Genomic DNA, 10,408 nt, shown 5'->3' with positions numbered 1-10,408 from the left:
TCTAATACCTAGATGATTGAAAAATTAACTATGAACAATAGCTAATACTTTTCAATCATTCAAAAAATTCTAACAAAAACCACTATGTATACCATCTTCCATTCCCAATTGTGCTTTACCAAAAAAATACTCTTGCATTTTCACAACCTATAAAACTATTCATAATAAAAACATCTTCAATTCCCATGCATATTCTCAAAGATGACAACAAATATATTGTAAATTCAAGAAAAGTTAAAGACAAAAGCACCCCAAATATTAAATGCAAAACAAAGAGGAAAAGAACATGTTTAAATCTCCAACTTCACAATAATGCGATTCTAAAAAATGCTGGTGAGCTTTCATTAAAACCATATAGGTTCTACAACTGTAGCAGTATCAATCATAACAACACCTTTTAATAAAAGTTAGTGTAAGACCTAACACATTCTTTCCCATTATTGCATAAAATTCACATAGATATTGGGTTTGGCAGATTGTTCTACAATAATAAATAGAGCTTGTTTAATAGAATATTGCACGCTAAATCTGTTGATCTTGCAACTTAATTTTACTTGTATTTAGTAGCAGAAGCTTACTGATCAAGCTTGACTTTTGAACTGTGGGGTAAGTTATTGATAGATTAAGGAGTGATATGCTTCCCCAGTTGTCAACTTTTTGTTAATGCAGCTACAGTATGTTGCAAATATTGAAAAAAAAAAAAAAAAAAAATGTATAGAGTTGAATTAAATTAATAAACTTATATAACATCAATTATATATAACTTACAACTGCATCAAGGAAAAATGTTTACCCCAGTTGCATTGATTTTGGTAGTGTCTCATTTTTTTGAGGCTGGGGCCGGCTTAACTGGAGACGAAGAGGTGGGTGTGATTCATACCCATTGCTGATAGTGTATGGAGGCTGGAAAATCCTGTTTGCTGCATTTACTAACCAATAATTCATCACTGGTAATTAGCTTCAGAGTTATAAGATAAAACCAATATAGCATTCATCTATCACTCTAAATATATGAACATTTTATCTATCTATCTAAACTGAAAATAAGGATTAAAACCTATATGGTCATAGATATGATCAAAAAGAAAATAGTTTACTAGCAATGCTATTAAGGAGACAGCCAAATGATCAGATTTCCTTGACAGATCCAAACACTTCTAACAGTAGGTTTTAAAAAGTGATGCATTTTTGAAATTATCGTGTGAGGACTTAATATAAAATAAGTCACTCAAGGCACAAGCACAGAAAAGAAGTCAATTACCTTCATCTTATACCCATTCTCAAGAACTTTCAACTGTTCAAGATCTTCTTCTAGTTGAAGTGAGGTAGGTTGAAGCCGTAGATATATCTTCAGAAACTTTGAATCATAGCTCTGGCCCAACAATAAAACACTATAACTGCACCGGAAGATAACATAATAATAACAATAATGTTACCACAAACAGGAGGAAAGTTCCTGTTTTTGTTTCAAGAAAAGGGTGGAGCCATTTTGACACCTGAATTCCAAGATGAAGCATATATGGAAACTGTAGATTAACCTTTCCTGACCTGTATCAAGTAGTACGCAAGTTCATCAACCAGCCCAAGAAGTTATCAAAAAATAATAATAATAATAGTAACATAGTACACACAGATATATATTCTCACTTGTTATATGGAATCAGTCCCCTTAAAAAATAAATAGCATAACCACCACACATTTCACTTGATTAGGATCAAATGCATCTTCAGGTTTTAAAGATGTTATAGCAGTGCTAAAAACTACATCTGGAGCAGCCTGCAGCAGAACAAGTAAACTTCAACATGAACTCAAGACACAAAGTACCATGTGAATATGATAACACAACCAAGAGATTGAACTACAATTTGTAACACATATAGTCAAGCTCACTCAACCCGTATCAGGATGTCAAAGCAAGGTCAAAGGACACCTCATATTGTTCAAAGAAACTTTCTCTGAATTATTTGGATTATGATCGGCCATATTAACTTTTTTTTTTTTCATAATTAAAAGCATATGCATGCTAAAAAAACTGTACCTGCAGATCTATTATCTCTGGTTCAATAAGAAGCTCATCCCCTTAAATATTGACAACAATATCATACTTCTTATCAAGTTTTTCTAGTGTTTCATTGCATCGTTCAGTACCTACAAGTTAAACAAGATAGCAAATCCAATCATGACATAAAATTTGCAATGAAATTATTACCATTTCGGCAAGATTCTGAAGTCATTATCACATTAGTGCCAAATCCTCAGCAACATTCTGCAATCTTCCCGTCATCCATAACCACAACTAGATCCTAAGGGCACAAAATGAGACATTATAAACACAAAGTGCAGGCATAGGAACAAGCACAGACATAAAATAAAAAACAAAATCTAAACCACCCGAAGCTCGTAATGATTTGCTAGAACTCATATTAAAAGTTGCAACATCAAAATATGCTCTATCTTTTATAATATCAGCTATGTTCATTACCATATCCAAACGAATTTTTCAACAACATTGTAAATCTAAGCATATCTCACCTTCAAAATAATCATACAACGAAAAGAGGGGAAATTTACTAACAAAGGCACCATTAAACATGCATCTATATGTGATGCAAACAGAATATCAAACTAACAAAAGAAGCAATTGAATTTAGATCCAGAATCAAATTCAAAAACACCTTCTTCACGAGTATTCACTCTGAATAGCTCAAAGCAAAACCAACACATCTCAAAGACAAAGTTAATATTAGATAAACCTCAAATGTTAACATAGCGCATTATTGAATTGACACAAAAATCAGGTAAGGAAATATATACAATACCCAAGTGCTCCAATGTGGTTGCCAGTTTGGATCTTTCCCATGTTCTCTGCAGAACACCATTCAAAACAGTGCGTCAAACAGTTTCAGTTCACTAGATCATAAAATACTATTATAAACTATAAATTTCACATAAATAACCAAAATTACCCCAAGCTTTTTCATTAAAAAACTAATGAATTTAAAAAAAAAAAAAATGAAAACTTTATCATTGAATTGTCTCTTAGTATTGGAATTATAACTCCCCTAAAATGCAAGATGCAATTCAATTTAAATGCACTTGTTCATATTAAATTAAAAGGGATTAAAATATATCAAATTAAAAAAATTAAAAAAAAAAAATTGAAGCGGAATCTAACAGAGAAAGCCAAAAGGGAACCTGAATCATGGGCTTGCCGAGGATATTAACGAGGTGTCTGCCCTGGAACCGAGAGGAAGCACAACGAGCGGCTATGATGCCCATGAACCGACTCCGCAAATTCTTGGATTGACCCTAATAAGCGCGTGCTCCGATGGCTACAGCAATGGCTGCTCCGGCCACAGTGCCGTGCACCATCCATGATTTAGTTTAGGAACATGAAGATTCAGTGATGAACAAATAGAAATTGGGCTCAGATTTAGCTCTCACACTCTCGTTGGGCCACTTTCACTGCAGTATTGTGTTTGTTTTTACTTTTTCTTGTTACCTCTATTTCTATTTTGTGAAGAGGGTTTTGCACTTTGGTTTCAGGAATTGGGTTGGTAAGTGTAGAGTTGAAATGGCCGCCGTTAGATAGCCAAGAAGAAGAACAGAGATGTTGGCGAAAAATCTATGGGTTTTGGGTTAAGAAAACCTTTTTCTAGGGAAACAAACAAGGGTTAAAAGAAAAGAAAATCTTTCCACGTGAATGAGTTAAAAGCATTATTTTAAAAGAAGTCCTATCTTACAAAGACAAATATAAAAGGAGAACAATTCTCATGCTTGATCTTCATGGCTTCATTTGGTTGCATTTTAGAAATACTACTTCTAGTATTTCCAAAAAAATTAAACACTAAAATACTCAAAAACTTATAATATTATTCAATATTATTCAAATTTTTTAAACCCCTTAAATTTGTTAATTTAAATTAATATCCCTAAATATTTTTCAAAAAATTGTGAAAATACCCCAACAATCCATATTTATCAGATTCCGGCCACCACTATCAGAAAATAGTCGAAATCTAGCAGGATGGCGCACTACCGGCTGAATCTGGTCGATAGTGCGTAGATCTAGCCTTTTTCGACCAGATCCACAATGGATCTGGCTGGAAAAGGCCAGATCTAAGGCCAAAGATCTGGCCGTAACTAGTCAACGACGACCGTTTGTTGGCCGTCGTTGACGAGCAAATACGGTTAGATCTGGCCGTCAATGGCCAGATCTAGTCGTAGATCTGGCCTTTGCCGGCCAGATCTACCATGGATCTGGCCAGAAAATATCATATCGGCGCACGACAGACAAGATCCAGTAGGTCATGCACCGATACGGTGACTCCGGCCACCCTCCAGCGGTGGTGGCTGACTGTCCGTATTTGAGGGTGGGTTGGGGGTGTTTTTGTTAACTTTTAATGTTTTATTATAGGGGGTATTTTGTAAAAAAATAAACATAGGAGGTATTTTATACTTTGTAAATCCTACATGGTAATACCCGCCCAATTCAATTTTTTTTAACTTTTTTCTAAAAAACTTTTCCCAAAAACACAAAATTGTGAACCAAAGGGAGCCCATGATTTCTCTCTCTTTCTCTTTCTTCGCTTTTTCTTTGTTTTTTCTTTCACTTTGTAGGCTTCTCTATACAAGTCTTTGTAAGGATAGACTTATTCTTCTTTTAAAACCTGAACCAAAAGACAACTCGTTTTGTTGTCCAGATCATAGGTCAACCAGTTAGACCGATCGGTTGGACAGGTGACATAACAATAATTTAATTTTTCTAAAAATTATATATTAATCTCTTAAATTTTAGAATATTCAAAAATATTCCTAAAAAACTTTAATTAGTCTCTAAAATTTTTATTTATTTCAAAAATATCCCAAAAAATTAAATGGATCCCTAAACTTTTGGTATATCTCTAAAACACCCCTAAAATAACAAGTTAGTCCCTATAAATTTAAAATATTACAAATACCCCCTAAACCCTGAACCCAATCGGCCGGTCCGATCCAAGTTTTAATACAGAGGTTGCAAGGAAATTAGCTAAGAAATTTTGGGAAATTTTGGGTTCGCGGTATTAAATGTTATTTTCCCAGTTAATATTTGGGTATATGTAAAACATTTGTTTGGTCCCCACACGAATGAAAAGTGACAAAATAATATTTGACCCCTAAATAATAAAAATGAGACAAAATCAACCCCATTTTATGTTGACAAGAATGATATTTTGTTTCCTGATAAATAATTGGATTTATGGTAACACTTATAACATGTTACTGTATTTTGATTATATGGTAACATTATAAAAAAGCTACTATATTATTAGGTCTATTGTAACACTGTAAAAATGTTACTATAATTCTTATATTAGTAACATTTTACAAAAAAAGGTTACCATTGATATAAAATGTGTTATAAAAAGTTAAAGTGTTACATATAAAAATTGTTATCGTGACATTTTAACATCAAGTGTTACTATAGATAGTCTATATTTAACACTTTAAGAAAAAAAATGATATTGTCCAGTGTTATCATAGGCCATTTTTTGTTGTAGTGAGTTATCACAAATTTTCCCCTTTATAATTGGCTTTTGGTCAAGAGCCAAATATTTCCCATTTAAAAATATTTGGATGTGCAGTATATATTCCAATTGCTCCAACACAACACACTAAAATGGGTCCTCAAAGAAAATTGGGAATATATATTAGATATGAATCTCCTTCTATAATTAAATATTTAGAACCATTAACAGAAGATTTATTTATGGCACGATTTGTTGACTGTCATTTTGATGAAACAAAATTCCTAGCATTAGGGGGAGAGAATAGGCAGCTAAAAAAGGAAATTACCTAGAAAATGTCATCATTATCTTATCTTGATTCTCATTTTAAACAATGTGAAAAAGAAGTTCGAAAGATAATTCATTTGCAAAATGTAGCAAATCAGTTGCTGGATGCATTCACTGATTCAAAAAGAGTGACTAAATAACACATATCGGCTGCAAATGCTCCAATTCAGATTGATGCCTTGAAGGACAATTACCAGTAGCAAATGAATCTAAGGCACGTTTAAAGCGTGGTAGATCAGTTGGTTCCAAAGATAAAAATCCTCGAAAGAAAAGAGTAGCAAATGACCAAGATGATTACATCAAGGAGGCAAGTTCTCATGAAGAGAATAGAGACATAATTAATCATGAAACTCTAGCAGAAATTTAGGTGCTTGAAAGTTTGAAACTAGCAAGAATGGAGAGATCTCAATAAATTATGTCTCTACAAAAAAAAAATATGGAATCGAAATGAAATATTTGTTGAAAATATTTTTGCATACGACATAACGCTGGATATTGTAAATAATAATGAGAATCTTGAACCTAAATCTGTTGAAGAATATAGGCAGAGAGAAGATTGGCAAAAATGGAAACACGCAATCAAGGCAAAACTGAATTAATTAGAAAAACATGGAGTATTTGGACCTGTAGTTTGAACCCCTAAAGATGTAATGCTAGTAGGGTACAAATGGGTATTTGTGTGAAAACAAAATGAGAAAAATGCAATCGTAAGATATATAACATGACTTATAGCAAAAAGGTTTTCTCAAAAACCTGACATTGATTATGAAGAAACATATTCTCCTGTGATGGATGCAATAACATTTCGATTTCTTATTAGTCTGGCAACAAATACCCTTGATATGCATCTGATGGATGTAGTTACAGCCTATTTAGATAGATCACTTGATAACAACATATATATGAAAATCCTTGAAGAATTTAAAATGCCTGAAGCATGTAACTCAAATTCTAGAGAATTTTATTCAATTAAATTGCATAAATCATTATATGGATTAAAGCAATCAAGTCGAATATGATATAACCATCTTAGTATATATTTGTTGAAAGAAGGTTTTAAAAAAGACGCTATTTGCCCATGTGTTTTCATAAAAAGATCTAGATCTGAATTTGTTATAATTGCTATATATGTTCATGATTTGAATATTAGTGGAACTCTTGAAGAGATTTAAAGGGTAACAAATTGTCTAAAAATGGAATTTGAGATGAAAGACCTTGGAAAAACAAAATTTTGTCTTGATTTGCAAATTGAGCACTTAACGAGTGAAATTTTTATGCATCAATCAAATTATACTGAGAAAATCTTAAAATGATTTTATATGGATAAAGCACATCCATTGAGTACCCCAATGGTTGTAAGATCACTTTGATGTGAATAAAGATCATTTTTGGTTGGCAGAAGATATAGAAGAAGTACTTGGTCATGAAGTAAGATACCTAAGTGCAATAGGTGCATTAATGTATCTTGTTAATAATATAGCATTTTTAGTAAATTTGTTAGCAAGATATAATTCTGCTCCAACATGAAGGCATTGGAACAGAGTTAAGTATATATTCTGATATCTTCAAGGAAAAATAGATTTGGGTTTATTTTATTTAAACGAATCTACACCTCAATTAATTGGTTATGCAGATCCAGGATATTTATTTGACCCACATAATGCTAGATCTCAAACAAACTATTTGTTCAGGTATGGAGGTACGACTATTTCATGGCATTCTACAAAACAATCTATAGTTGCTGCTTCTTCAAATATTGCCGAGATAATAGCTATCCATGAAGCAAGCCGAGAATGTGTTTGGCTCAGATCAATAACCCAGCATATTCAAGAATCATGTGGCATTGATTACAGCAAAACAATTCATATAACATTATATATATGAAGATAATATTGCATCATAACTCAATTAAAGGGAGGTTATATCAAAGGTGATAAGACGAAACATATATCACCCAAATTTTTTTTTCACTCATGATCTTCAAAAGAATGACGATATTGAAGTTAAACAGATCCATTAATTCATTTTCCTTTCCTTAAATTATTGTATCAATTTTAATTTGTGAGTTAATTTATCATCATTCATAATTCTTTCATCTAAAAACTACTAAATCGATGTTAAAATTATAAGCTTTCACCTTTAATTTAAAAAGAAGAGAAGATTATAGTATAAATTTTAAATTGTTCAATACACTACATCTCCCTAGGCTATGAAGTCTATGTTACCAAGAATAAAAATTACAGCTCATGATACATCTCCTTTATATGCACATTTTAAAAAAAAAAAAAAAAAAAAAAAGTTCCTCTAAGTGTATATATATATATATATATATACAAGTTTCAAATTATAAAATAATCTTATATATATACATATATATACACATAAGCTGATGGAATTTTGTTTAAAAAAGCAGAGGAACTTCACAAGATAGAAATTTGAGAGGGGGAAGCTGGAACTACTTCTTTTTCTATCAAACTAGGTCCCTATGTAAGTTTTTTATACATATTTTTAATCTCATTTTCAAGAAATTAATAGCACATAATACACTTTTTCTTTTTCTTTTTCAAGAAAATAAAAAGAATTATGTAAGAGTTTTATTAGGCTATTTAATGACTCATAATAGCTCACCATGACAATACGATAATATTTCAATACACCTGATCCTTTAGAGCTTTATTTATTTATTTATTTTTAATGATTGAAATTAGATGAACTTAATAGGGGGCATTATGGAAAAAATAAAGTGTAAGTTGAGAGTGACACTTGAGTACACTGAGAAAATAGTGCAACTGTATTACTCATTGTATCTTTAAAGTCTGTTACAATCAGAAGGTCTGTCTAGTATTTTAAACGGCAAGACCTGGAAAATAGACCCTATAAAGTAAAGTTTAAGTTGAGTAACACTTGAATGAACAGGGAAAATAGTGCAAAGTAAAAGATGACTATGCAGTGAATAAAATGAAGTGTGAGTGGAGGGACACTTGAGTGAAGTGAAGGAACTATGAATGATTATAAATTTAAATTTAACTCAAGGAAAATTAATTATTGGATCTTCTCATTTCCTTGTAACAGGGATCTTACAAGTAGAGTTGATAAAAGAAAGTTTTACATTTTTTGGCTGTTATNTGAGAAAATATTGTAATACAATACAAGGTTAAAGGAAAATTAAAAAGATGTAATAATAATAAAGATTACTGGAAAACGGTAAATTTTAGTGTACATTTTAAATAATTTTTACAACTTTATTATTATTATTATTATTTTTTTAATTTTCAGATAAAAAATATACTTAATAACAAAAAAAAAAAAAAAAAAAAAGAAAAAAAAAAACCTTAAAAGAGTTTCGACTGCATTTATTTCCCTATTTTCAAAATATTCTATTCCTATTCTAAAAAAAAAAAAAAGCATTTGTTTCAATATTCTCAAAATCATATTCTATAATATTCAACTATTTTAAACCCCCATAGGTAATTTAACTAAACCTCTAACAAATTTTTTTATAAATTGATAGAAACACCCCCACTCACCCATATTTGTCATATTCCAACAACCACAATCAAAAGATGGCCAGAATCTGGCAAAATGGCATACTACTAATTGGATCTGGCCGGTAGTGCACCGATCTGGCCTGATCCGACCAGATCCACAACCAAAGCTCTGGCCGTTGACGGCCAGATCTTTGGCTACATCTGGCTATCAATGACAGCTAATATACAGCTGTCATTGACCGTCAATAACGACCATATCTTTGACCGTCAATGACGAGCAGATGTGGTCAGATCTGGCCGTTAATTGCCAGATCCGATAGTAGATTGGCCTTTTTCGGCCAGATCCGTGGTGGATCTAGTTGGAAAAGGCCATAGCGGCACACGAGTGGCCAGATCTAGTCGGTCGTGCCCAATGAAACCAAATTCCCGTGGTGATGACCAGAATCTAGCAACTGTTGGTGAGTAAGGGTGTTTTTGTCAATTTATAGACTTTTTATTATTGGGGGTGTTTAGCTAAATTAACAAACCTAAGATTTTTTTTTTTTTGTTAATTTTTAAATCCTACCTTGTAATAATAACCCAATCCAACTCAACTTAACAATAATATTTCAAAAATACTACTCAAAATAATAAAACAAACATACCCTCGTAATTCAACAATGAATCTTCCTCCAATCCTAGTAAAATGTCGTATGTTGTTTGAGATTCAACTATAAGGTTGAGATTCATTTTCATGAATATATGATGGGGCTATATAATATATTGTATGAGCTACTTCTACTTAAGAAATTATATGGTATTATGATCTATCAAGAGCAAATACATGTATATTAGGCAAGGATATATAGCAAGTATCAATTACATGAATTATAACAATTATTGGAAAATTTCAAATCTTGCATAAAAATGGGTCCTGCTACACTGTATCAATACATCAAACTTAAAACTTTATAAAATTATAATATAAAACTTACAAACTAAAAACATAAAACTCATAAAATGTATTTGACGACATAATAACCACACATAAATATATTAACTTATGGTATGACTAATATAAGTATTTATGTCACAACAAGAAAAAT

General features: G+C 31.6%; 1 pseudogene; it reads right to left on the bottom strand.

Annotated features, from left to right (window-relative positions):
- Nucleotides 1-237: 237 nt before the first annotated feature.
- Nucleotides 238-2,235, bottom strand: LOC116116016 (annotated as a pseudogene).
- Nucleotides 2,236-10,408: the final 8,173 nt, after the last annotated feature.

The sequence above is a fragment of the Pistacia vera genome, unplaced genomic scaffold (assembly GCF_008641045.1).
Source record: "Pistacia vera cultivar Batoury unplaced genomic scaffold, PisVer_v2 Contig76, whole genome shotgun sequence".
NCBI classification, from domain to species: domain Eukaryota; kingdom Viridiplantae; phylum Streptophyta; class Magnoliopsida; order Sapindales; family Anacardiaceae; genus Pistacia; species Pistacia vera.
The sequence above is the reverse complement of the archived record's forward strand: the minus strand, read 5'-3'. Positions and strand labels throughout refer to the sequence as shown.